Here is a 12244-nt window from a genome sequence, read left to right on the forward strand (position 1 = left end):
TCCTTTGTCAGACCTCAAGCACGTCTGCTACAATATGTCGGACAGAGATTCATTACCAATTTGAAGATTGCATGAAAGCGATAAACTCTTTATCAGCAAAAAGCCTTCACTCAGACATCCCAGGTGACTTTAGAGGAAGCAGACAGATGCTGGAGAAGCACCAAAAGCACGCCCTGTGGACATTCAAAGACTGCAGAGTGGGTTTCACTAAATGAATTGTCGCGTGTGAGTCGACTTTCTGGATTACTTGATGTTCTGTCGGTTGGGTTCCCATAGGAGATGATGACACACTTGTTCAACAGTCCAGGACTCCAGGATCAAGAGGCAGCTGCTTGTTCAAGATAGTGGCCCCATGGTGTAAACAGGGGGTCTTTAGTTTACAAAGGTGACAACATAGTGCGTTTAAATGGACTAGTTTACACAGCAGAATTACTTGTAAGAATACAATACATTGCTATGCAGCACAAGACAACATGCTCAGTTATTGCTGTCAATAATAATAATAATAATGCATCGGATTTATATAGCGCTTTTCTATCTATTCAGATACTTAAAGACGCTGTCGTCTATTACTAACTTACGCTAGAGCAGGAGTCACTGAAAATAATGATTCGTTGGACTAAACTATATTTTAAAAAATGCTGTAATTTGTTACAGCTATTTGTTTTTTACTTTTTCTAATTATATTCATGATTTTGTTGAAAGCATCAAATCAAATACATTTATTTTTCCCAAGCGAAATAAAAAAAGTTACATCCAAGTAACTTTTTACTTTGGAATAAACTTATTAAAGACAATTTTATTACTTTACCCCAAATCGAATTTCTGATTCAGTAGAAACAAATTTTGCAGGGCATAACCTGAGCTGGTTGCCAGACAATTGTCGGGCACACATAGATGAACATACACACAACCACATCAAGGGACAATTTAGTGTTCAATTAATGTACGTGGGCACAGGGAGAACATGAAAGCTCCACACAGGAAGGCTGTATGAAGGAAGGTTGTATTTGAACCCTGGACTGCTTAACTGTGAGACGGCTGTGCTTAGCAGTGGGCCACCAAGCCTGCTACGTTAATTGAAATAAAAACATGTTTGCAGTCAGCAGGCTTGGGGAGTAACGGAATGCATGTATCACCGTTCCGTAATCAGATTACCGTTTTTGTAAAAACTGTATTCCGTTACAGTTACAGGAAAAAAAACATGTAATCAGATTACAGGTACATTTATTAAAAATGGGGAATACAATTTTTACGATGAGAGAGAGAGACAGACAGACAGACATAGAGACGGACCGTTGCTACTGGAGCTGTACATGTCGGCTGACTAGTCTTGTCCTCCTTATGCGGGCAGTCTAAAAAAGTTTCACGGACGGGAGGAGGAAATGGCGACCGGTATTCACTGTTTGGACATTACTCGGCTTGCTGAAGGAGCGAAAGTTTGAGCTGATAGTCCAGCAGCATGCTACGCGCTGCAGCTTTTTGCTAGCCTACAACCATAATGTGAGTTACACCTTCCAAACAAATCTTCCTCTCACCAATTCCCTATTTAAACATCATACACAATATATACACGGCTAAACTTGTGACTGGGATAAAAGTTAATTTTGCAGTTGATGTCACGCATCGTCATCCTTGATGGATGGATGGATGGATGGATGGATGGATGGATGGCCGTCCGTCCGTCCTCAACTATGTCAGACAAGGAAAGACACGTTGGACTAACTGGTCAGTGCTTTCTTTGGCAGTAGGGAGCTTGGGAAGAGCAAGAAAGTGGGCTGCTTTGGAAAATATGTCAACAATGGTGAGAATGACGGTATTACCTTTAGACGAGGGAAGTCCGGTAACATAGCCCAGGGCGATATGTGACCATGGACGTTTGGGAATGGGAAGGGGGCGGAGCAGGCCACAGCTAGGTATGGAGGAAGTTTTGTTCTGGGCACATAGCGTGTATGCCAAGACGAACGAGTGGGTGTCCTCCTCCATTGTGGGCCATCCAAAATTTTGGCGGAGAAAAGTCCTGCAGATACCCGGGTGGCAGGTCAGTTGTGAGGAGTGGGCCCGCTGAAGCACCTGGGAGCGGACGGGGTCAGAGACAGTTCTGTGGAGCTCCAGGGGGAAGAGTCAGTCCGACGTGGGTCTTCCTCACCAGTGCTTCGATTTCCAACGTGACAGATGTAACAAAACAGGTTGGAGGCAAGATTGGGTCCGGATCCGTTTTAGCGCCCTCTGCTGAAAACTGGTGGGACAGGGCATCCGGCTTGGCATTTTGGGACCCTGGGCAGTAGGACAGGGTCAACGTGAACCGATCAAAAAACAAGGCCCACCTGGCTTGACGAGAGCTCAGTCTTTTGGCAGAGCGGATGTACTCCAAATTATTTTGGTCTGTCCACACAACAAACAGCTGTTCGGTCCCTTCCAGGGGCTGTCTCCATTCTTCCAGTTCCCTGTCACCGATCCCGTAGTTCCTTTCCGCCTGAGAGAGCCTGCGTGAGTAGAAAGCACATGGGTGGATCTTACTGTCCTCCAAGGACCATTGGGACAAAACCGCACGAACTCCCACCTCCAAGGCATCCACTTCGACTATGAATTGTCTCTCTGGTTCTGGGTGGACAAGCACAGGAGCGACAGTGAACATATGTTTGAGTTTGTCAAAAGCCAGGTCAGCCTCCTCCGACCACTTGAAGGGCACCACTGTAGACGTAAGGGCATTAAGAGGAGCTGCAGCACGGCTGTAGTTTTTGATGAAACAGCGATAGAAATTGGCAAAACCAAGGAAGCGTTGCAGCTCCCTTCTGGACTCAGGTTTGAGCCAATCGGTGACTGCAGTTGTTTTTGCCGGGTCCATCTGGAGCTGTCCCTCAGAAATTACCTAGCCCAGAAAGAAGGTCTTGGCGACATGGAGCTCACACTTTTCAGCTTTCACAAAAAGCTTATTTTCAAGGAGTCTCTTGAGAACCTGGCGTACATGTTGCTTATGTTCAGAGTCAGAACTGGAGAAAATCAAGATGTCATCCAGATAAACCAGACAAACTTTCCAATCATCTCACGCAGAACGTCGTTGCCCAGAGCCTGGAAGACAGCAGAGGCATTAGTCAAACCAAAAGGCATGACAAGATATTCGTAGTGCTCGTAGAGGATAACTGAGTTGATAAAGTTTTTTTGGAGGAGGGTTGTGGTCTGTCGTGTGCTGAAAGCTGGGTCTGGGCGGCGAGGCGTGTGCAGCATTCAAGGAGTGCGGGCAAGATGTCAAGATGGAAACAAGTACGGAAATGCAAGTCAGGATAGATAATCCAAGGCTAACGTTGAATTCCAAGGAGTGGCTGGATGTACGAACTCATCGAGGAGTTGTGACGATCTGGCAGTGTGGTGAAGTCAGAGGCCAGTTTAAGTAGAGTAGTTGATTGTGATTGGGAACACCTGCTGCTCGACTCCAATGCACCACACCTGGACGGCTCAAACACATGCTTGCTTGCTTGTAGTTGTCCATTGAAGCTGATGATGATGTCCTCTTCTGTCTAACGGTGAGTTTTTGGGTGACTGAATAATCCTATCCTGGATCCACAGGCCCTGTTACAAGTGGGACTAGTGTATGTAGTAGTAGAGTTGCTGGCAATAGCTGCTGTGTTGGCTTTTCTGTGTCTTTTTTGCTGCATCCTGTCTATCCTCTCCTCAAGTGTTTGGATCCCAACTGAGCATAGTTGTCGCCAGGTGTTTCGGTTAAAAGCCACACTCTCAAAGACCCCAAGCTTGATCAAGCACTTCTTAAGTGCTATTTTCAGCTGGTCTTTATAGCGCATTTTGTAGCCTGCTGCAGAGCGCTGGCCATGGTGTAACTGGCCATAAAGCACTCTACGAGGTAGGCGATTTTGGGGCATCCTGAGAACATGACCCAACCACCGCAGCTGATGGTGGATGATGGTGGCCTCAATACTCTTGCGGCCTGTTCTCCTGAGAATCTCTGTGTGAGGCACTCGGTCAGGCCAAGTGAGTCCTAGAATGCGCTGAAGACAGCGGACGTGGAACTGCTCCAAGGACTTCATATGGCGACTGTAAGTGACCCAGCTTTCACAGCTGTAGAGGAGGGTAGTGATGCAGACAGCTTGATATACGGACACTTTTGTGGGGAGATGTAGATTCTTGTTTTGAAAAACCCGGCGCCTGAGTCTCCCAAATGCGGCTGATGCTTGCCGGAGACAGTTTTGGACTTCATTGTTAATGCTGTTGTCCTCAGAGAGGATGCTTCCCAGGTATTTAAATGATGATACGACTGGCAGTGCTTTACAGACGGTAGTGAAGGTAGGTGGTATGGGAGGGTGGGGCGTGCTCTACTGACACCTCTATTTTAGCAGTGTTGATTGTCAGTCCCAGTCTACTGTAAGCCTGAACTGCTGCGTTAAGAGCAGTATGGAGATCTTCTGGACTGTGAGCCACAAGACCACAGTTGTCCGCATACTGCAGTTCGAGGACCCTTTCCCTGTACAGTTTGGTGGTTGCTTGCATCCTCCTTATGTTGAAGAGGTTGCCATCTGGCCTGTAGGCAACTGACACCCCACCGCTCTCCTAAATTTCTTAATGGAGAAGCTGGGTGACACACATAAGGAAGATGTTAAAGAGCACTGGTCCAAGTACACACCCCTGCCTGACACCTGTGCACACAGGAAAGGAGGAAGACTCTTGTCCCCCAATTGTCACCCTAGCATTCATTTCATCATGGAACTGTCAGAGGATGTTTACAAATTTGTTTGGGCATCCAAACCTAGTGAGGATATCCCATAGGAGGTTCCTTACGCCCAATTCCCACTGACTGCGGAACGGACGCTGTGCGTTTTCCGTACGGCCGCCGCAAAGAATAGAACGCCTTCGAGTCTGCGTGTCAATTCACACCAGCTGCAGTGCTGTGCGTATGCGGTGCGAAAGGGATGCAGCGCTGCAGGAGGTTTCCGCAAGTGTTCTATTTTTTCCGGATGCCGCATGCGGATTTTCATGAAGCTGAAGAAATTACACGAGCCAAACAGGAAATTGAGCGTCGGCATCAAGGTCGATCCGGTTAATTTTAATGTAAAACCATTTGTGAACGCAATTTTTGGGGGGAGGGAAGCTAGCTAACAACATAGTATGACATGAATCGGACATTTAAGACAAAAAACGAGCTCAGATTAAATCAAACAGGACAAAATTGTCATGTCTGGGAAGATCTGGTTTTGGTTGAGGGTCCCGATTGGTCCTGAGTGGGTTCCAGCCCTTCCGCGGGTTGACCAATCCGGGCCCTCAGCCACTTGTGCCTGGCCCCAGGTGTGTCTAGTTACCCAATTAGTGTGGGTGTATTTAGTTCCCGGGTGGTGATCAGTCGGCGTGGGATCATTGGCGCTTGTCACGGTCACCCCCGGAATTCTGTCTGTCATTTTGATTTTGTATCTTTTCAGTTTGTTATTTAGTTAGCATTAACCAGTACCATGGTTAGTGTTTTCTGTAAAATAAAGTACGCCAGTCTCGCCCGCACTCCTGCTGTGGTTCTCCTGCCTCCCTGCATTTTGGATCCTCCACTTCACACGCCTACAGACACCACGCCGCTCCGTGACCACACCGTAACAGAATGATCCCACCATAAACAGACCCAGCGGACCAAGAGGCAGGTACCATTCCAGTTTCCAGCGGCGCGTGTGGAGCGCCCGTTGCCAGTTCTGGCGGCGCTCGTACAGCGGCCGTTGCCGATGTTCTGGCGGCGCTCGTGTAGCGCCCGTTGCCAGTTTTTCCGGCGGCGCTGATTGAAGCGCCCGTTGCTGATGTTCTGGCGGCGCTCGCGTAGCGCCTCTTGCCAGTTTTTACGGCGGCGCTAGTTGAGCGCCAGTTCTGGCGGCGCTCGTACAGCGCCCGCTTCCAGTTCAGGCGGCGTGTCGTGCGGCAGCGGCCACCGGCCCGTTCGCCTGTGCCGCTGCAGCCCCTGGACCGCTCACCTGTGCCGCTGCAGTCCCTGGCCCACTCGCCTGTGCCGCTGCAGCCCCTGGCCGGTTCGTCTGTGCCGCTGCAGCCCCTGGCCTCTACACCGGAGCCGTCATCCGGGTCCCGCTACCGACGTTGACTTTTGTTTGGGACGTCTGGGATCCGTCCCTTAAGGGGGGGGGGTTAGTGTTTTCTGTAAAATAAAGCACGCCAGTCTCACCCGCACTCCTGCTGTGGTTCTCCTGCTTCCCTGCATTTTGGGTCCTCCACTTCACACGCCGACAGACACCACGCCGCTCCGTGACCACACCGTAACAAAAATAACACTATATAAACACAAAATGTCTGTCTACCCATGGTAGAAGAGCCACGGTAGTCACAGAAATAATGTCCAAAAGCGTATCAATGTGACTACAGGCAAGTGTGGCTATTGTTTATAAAAAGGGCTCTATTTACACAGTTGTTAACGCGTAAAGTCACTCTCCAGCGTGAACCCCCATGATCTTGTGGTCTGGCGAGTGCAGATTTCCGGACACGGACAGCTCACGCAACGCACGCGGTGTAAATTGCGGTCCGTGCGGCGGCCGTACGGAAAAGGCACCATGGGCCTTCCGCAGTCAGTGTGAATTGGGCGTTACTCTGCACTAGGGGTGTTCCGATGAGGGTTTTATGCTGCCGATTCAGATTCCAATTATCCATGAGTGATATTGGCCAATTCTGACGCCATGGATTAGCTGCACAGTTTTCAATTTTAGAGCTGTTCACTTCAGAATATTTTAATAATTGATTAACCTGTCAATTATTTTTCAATTAATTGATGAATGACATAAAAAACATATTATGCATATTCCATCCCTTTATTACAGAAAAACACGAAATTATTTCAAATTGACAGTAGGAAATACACAAATATATTCTTTCCTCGACCTCAACCTCCTGCTCGTCCCCCACTGATTCCCCCTCTCAGTGTCACTTTTCTTCCTCTGACTTCTTCCGTTTTGGTTGAAAGCAGGTGAATTTACCTGCTGCATTTTTGTAGTGCTCAAATCCAACAAAGCAATCATGTGTTTAACCCTGGAGAACCCAAGAACCCTTTTCTTCTTTGGAAAATTATGAATTATACATTAAATGACTGCTATAAATTCACTGAACACCAAAATATATGTTTTTTCAATTTTAACCCTTTATTCCCTAATTTAGGATTAGGGTGAAATTTGACCCTTTGGGATTTAGGGGTATCATTTCGAAAAATCTGAATAACAAAAACTGTCAGTAAACTATTTAGAATTTAATCAAGCGGCTCATGAGTGTGGTGATTTGTCAGGAAGGAAGTGACATAATGATATACATGATGTACTTCTGTTCAGTGCCGGACTGGGACTCATTTTGATTCGGAAGAAAATCTGATAGCCACCATTAAAATGAAAGTTTTACCCCAAATAAATTATTTTTTCTCAATGATTCTATTTAAACCTACGTCTAACTGGTTCCATTTGTTGGATTTGGCCGTTACCAAATTTTACTGGAATAAAAAAAAGAAGCAAAGATTAGTCTATCTACTGTTCAGAAAAGTAAATCCAAAGGAGGTCTCGAGGCATCAAATTATATATATATATATAGCTAACGAGCTACAATATATTATTCTATGGGTACAACCCAACAGAGATACTAACTGTTGACTGGACCTAGAACAGAAGGATTGTAATAACCTCAGACTTTTAGATTTACTCTTTATTACAACATTGATTAAGCTACACAATTGTTTTAAAAACCCAATGATTTCTGCCACCCTGACCGCCTGGTGGAAGGCACTAGGAATGACAAAAGCCCAATTGAAGCCCTGCGGGCTTTCTCCCATATGGCATAACCCCGACTTTCAACTTAACAACCAATTGTTTTATTTTGGTGTGTGGGAGAGGAAAGGAATTACACGTCTCCACCATCTTTTCTCAGATAATATGTTTATATCATATACATCCTTGCTCCAAAAATACAAAATAAAAAAACTTAATTTTTTACATTATCTGCAAGTTAAAAATATGATAAAGAAACAAATTCTAACACTTTGGGGTACACTCCAACTGCCTGTTTTAGCTAAAGATATTACAAAGCTTTCTCCGACAACAACAAAAAAACTCTCAAAAATATATAAGTTACTTTCGTATCCTTATTAAATGTATTTACCCATCTCGACATGGGAGACAGACTTGTTTATAGCTCCGTAATTTCACTTTTAAATTCATATTTGTGAAAACGTATTTAAAATGACAAAACACACAAATTTACAACTTATCTAATATAAAATTATTCATAGAATATATATTACCCAATATAGGATGAAGAAAATGGGACTCTCAGACTCCAACATTTCTCCGGCCGGTGGCCCATGCGGGGCTCCGGGGTTGTGCCTTAGCGCTGCTGCGGCCTGGGGGGGGGCATGCGGGGGTGTGCTTGCTCTGTCCTGGCCGGGGTCGACGGCTCCCCTCTTTGGTGTAGGTTTTCATGCATGCTAGATCCACCACACCAGCATCTACCGAAATTCAAACACAATCTGCTTCTTCCTCTGGTCGTTGAATCGGTGGAGGCTGATCTATCATCTATCCTTCCTTCCTTTCCTCAGTCTTTCCTTTGGTCTCTTGAGGTCTCCCTAATTTGTTGGAATTTAGATGTTTCTGGGGTTGGTGAAAGATTCTGGTTGGTAACCCGGTGGGTAGTAGGTGATGTCTGGTCGGTGCTGGATTTCACTTTTCTTTCTTTTCTTTGATCCTTCCTCGGGTCTCCTGACAACTTCACGACTCTAGCTGGATTCTAAATTATTCGGTTTAGGTGAACGGTATGGGATTTTTAATAGGTTTTAGGTGAATTAATGAGCACACACACGCACGTATACACACATATGCACACACATACGCACATACACATTCTCGCACACATACAAAAAAAGAAAAAGAGAGAAAAAAAAGAGAGAGAGCATTGATGATGACATGTCGAATCGGTAATATTATCGAATGAACAATAGTGAGCTCTCTCATTAAAAAAGAAGAAAAAAAATCTAAAATAGCTTCACATTCCAACTCAACATTGATATTAATAGTGTATGTGATTTTTTGTTAAAAAACTATAATTTAACATTTAAATCAAGGAATATAAATGTATACAAAGGATATTAACACTTTATTTTTTTCACACTCTCAACTGCCATATAATGCAGATAAAGGGACAGTAAGACAAGGTACGGGACAAATTTTCTATGTATGCAATCAAACTTTAACTTCTTTATAAGTGTTGTGAGCTAATATGGGTTTTCAATACTATTAACAAGGGCAGGGTTTATAAAATCAAATACAAAATGGTATTTTCATTCACATTTAAAAAACAATCTTTTCTACAGGTCCAGCGCTCAGCCCTGCTATTTTATCTCTTCCTCCTGAATCTCATGACCAGTCTTACCCTAGCTGTGGGCTGCATGGTCCCCCCCCCCCTTTTTTTTATTACTAATAATAGTTACATTACATTACATCTCAATGTAACTTGCCGACAAATACACTTGTGGAAAGAAAATCAGGCAAACATACTGGACAATAATTTGCACATTATAAAAGTGTCTGTTTTGTGTTGTGCTAATGTGCTACATAGTGTCTTATGTGTCTAATGTATACAACTGTGTTTTGCAAATCACCGTGTCTTGTTCTGCAAAAAGTAGTGTGAGAGGCTAACTTCGTTTTTAGTGGTGAAAATCTCATCCAAAGTTTTGCTCCTTCAGTGTAAGGTGTTGATAATTATTTAATTGTTCTATTTGTAGTGTTTATGCAATCATAATTGTAATACCAATATACCGTGGATCCTGCATATTTGCTGTTCGGCACCTGCTGTTTCACCTATTATTATTATTAAAAAATATATATTTATTTATTTATTTTAATTATATGCAGATTTTAGCTATTGGCGGACTTGCCCGGTCCCAATAGTGGGAGTCCATTCTACAATATAGTGAGAATCTCACAATTGTCTCTGACACACATCCGACAATCCCACACTTCATCAGCAGGCATTTAATGGCATTCCTCTCAGTCAGTGTGTGTGTGTCTGCGTTTGAGGGCGAAACGGGGGCGAAGTATTTATGATTCCAAACTGTGATGTGACGGAGGCACTGAGGGAGAGAAAGTGCAGTTGGGTCGTGTTGCTGGCAGGCTGAATGTGGTAAAACACCATGGTGTCCTGCTTTATGAGCGGAGCCAGGTTGTGCATAGGTCACAGTTGTTAGTGCAGCTGAGCTGGAGGCCAGGGGCCGCTGGTGACCTGGTTTGATGTGTTGAGCTGTGGCATTTGTCAAAACAGGCGCTTTGATGGCCTCTCCGCCACTCAGGACCACTCTCCCTCCCACAGCACGGGTTAGTCTGGAAGCCATTTGCTCCGTTTCCACAGTGAAAGTTCAGGCTTCATCACCCTTCGCATCTGCTGAGTGTTTATTTACCCTCAGCGCTTAACCCATTAGACAAAATGAAAAATCCACAGCTCACATTGTATCTCTGACGACAACACGAGCCAATCTGGGGTCATCTATATTTTCACACTCTACATCTCATTAAAATGTCACTATTTTTCTTTAAGTGAGCGTATGTAATATACTTAAAGCATAGCCTACAGTATATCACTTTTCACACAGTGGTCAAAGTGTCTGGATGGAGAAATAAAAGAAAACAAACAAAAAAACAATCCTAAGAATACATTAACAAGCAGGTCATTTGGCGGCTGGGGCTGGCTTGTGGTGGGAGGGGGGCAGCGGGGGCTGTGGGCCGGCTCCTGGGTTTGCTCTCCGGCCGGTGGCCCCTGCGGGGCCCAGGGGTTGTGCTTGCTCTGTTCCTTTCTTTTCTTTGATCCTTCCTCGGGTCTCCTGACAACCTCACGACTCTAGCTGGATTCTGGAGTATTCGGTTTAGGTGAATGGTATGGGATTTTTAATAGGTTTTAGGTGAATTAATGAGTACACACTCACACGCACGCACCCCTGCACACACATATGCACACCTGCACATACTCACGCACATACAAAATAAAAATAAATAATAAAAACTTTTTTTTAAAGAGAGAGCAATGATGATGACATGTCAAATCGGTAAAATTATCGAATAAACAATACTGAGCTCTCTCTCTCTCTCAAAAAAAAAGTGGTCAAAATGTGTGTGAGTATGTACACTGTAACAAATTTCTGTCAAATCTACAGTTACAAAAATACAGCATTATCAGTTTTTTTTATTTCACAATATTTATCTGTATACCGCAATGCACTTTGGGTAAAACAAAGTGCATTATAGGTATAAAGTACAGTAATTTGCTGTATAATTAGCGGTCAAATACTATCAATTTTACAGCAACTATGTTTTGGCATGTACAGGTGCTGATCAAAAAATTTGAATATCCCTTATAAAGTTGAATAATTTCCATAATTCAATTCAAAAAGTCAAACTTTCACTTTTTATAGATTCAGGGCCTACAGTTTAAGTGATTTCAAGTATGTTTATCTTTACATTATTTAGGCTTCCAGCTCATAAAACCCACGAAAACAGGATGTCAAAAAATGTTAATACTGTGAAGAAATCATCATGCATATTTCCCAGTGTTTTGCATGAGAAAAATGGATGGATGGATAGATGGATGGATGGATGGTATTTTCAAAACGATATATCAATCTTCAGTAGTTGGTTGGGAATCCCTTTGCCTTAATCACTGCCTTGATGCACCGTGGCATTTAATTGCCTGGGGGTCCTGGAAGCCCAGGCTTTCTTGATGTTTGCTGTCATCTCTTTGTTTTTGGGTCTGATGGCTCTCATTTTCCTCTTGCAATAGAGGACTTGACCTTTTATTAAATGTTATTTTGTTTTTTTGCTATCACATTGTTGAACAGTGTGGAAATGATTGAAGCATAATTAAAAGCTTTGAAAACAAATGTTTCAGATAAGGTCAAAATTGAAATATTATAGCCTACGCTAAACTTCTGTTTTATTTTCATATTCAACTCCAGAGGAGTCAGTGCCTCATTAGTCACCGCACGTCACTGCTATGCTAAAATAAAATATTGAACACACCTTTTACTTTATCATCTTCTTCCATGCAATTGCGTTTGGTTGTTGTAGTTACACATACAATACAGTGGCCATTGTACTATGTTAGTTGAGGACAGTCCCTCAAAGCTAAAATGTAAGGCTACTCTTTCCTTCATAGAGGGGTGACCCTGCCCCTATAAGAGCCCCTCCCCTCCAAGATAGACCCTCAGGCAACCCCATCTTATTGAAACGAGACA

The sequence above is a fragment of the Leptonotus elevatus genome, chromosome 10 (genome assembly GCF_054856555.1).
Source record: "Leptonotus elevatus isolate MCC_2025b chromosome 10, RoL_Lele_1.0, whole genome shotgun sequence".
In the NCBI taxonomy this organism is placed as follows: domain Eukaryota; kingdom Metazoa; phylum Chordata; class Actinopteri; order Syngnathiformes; family Syngnathidae; genus Leptonotus; species Leptonotus elevatus.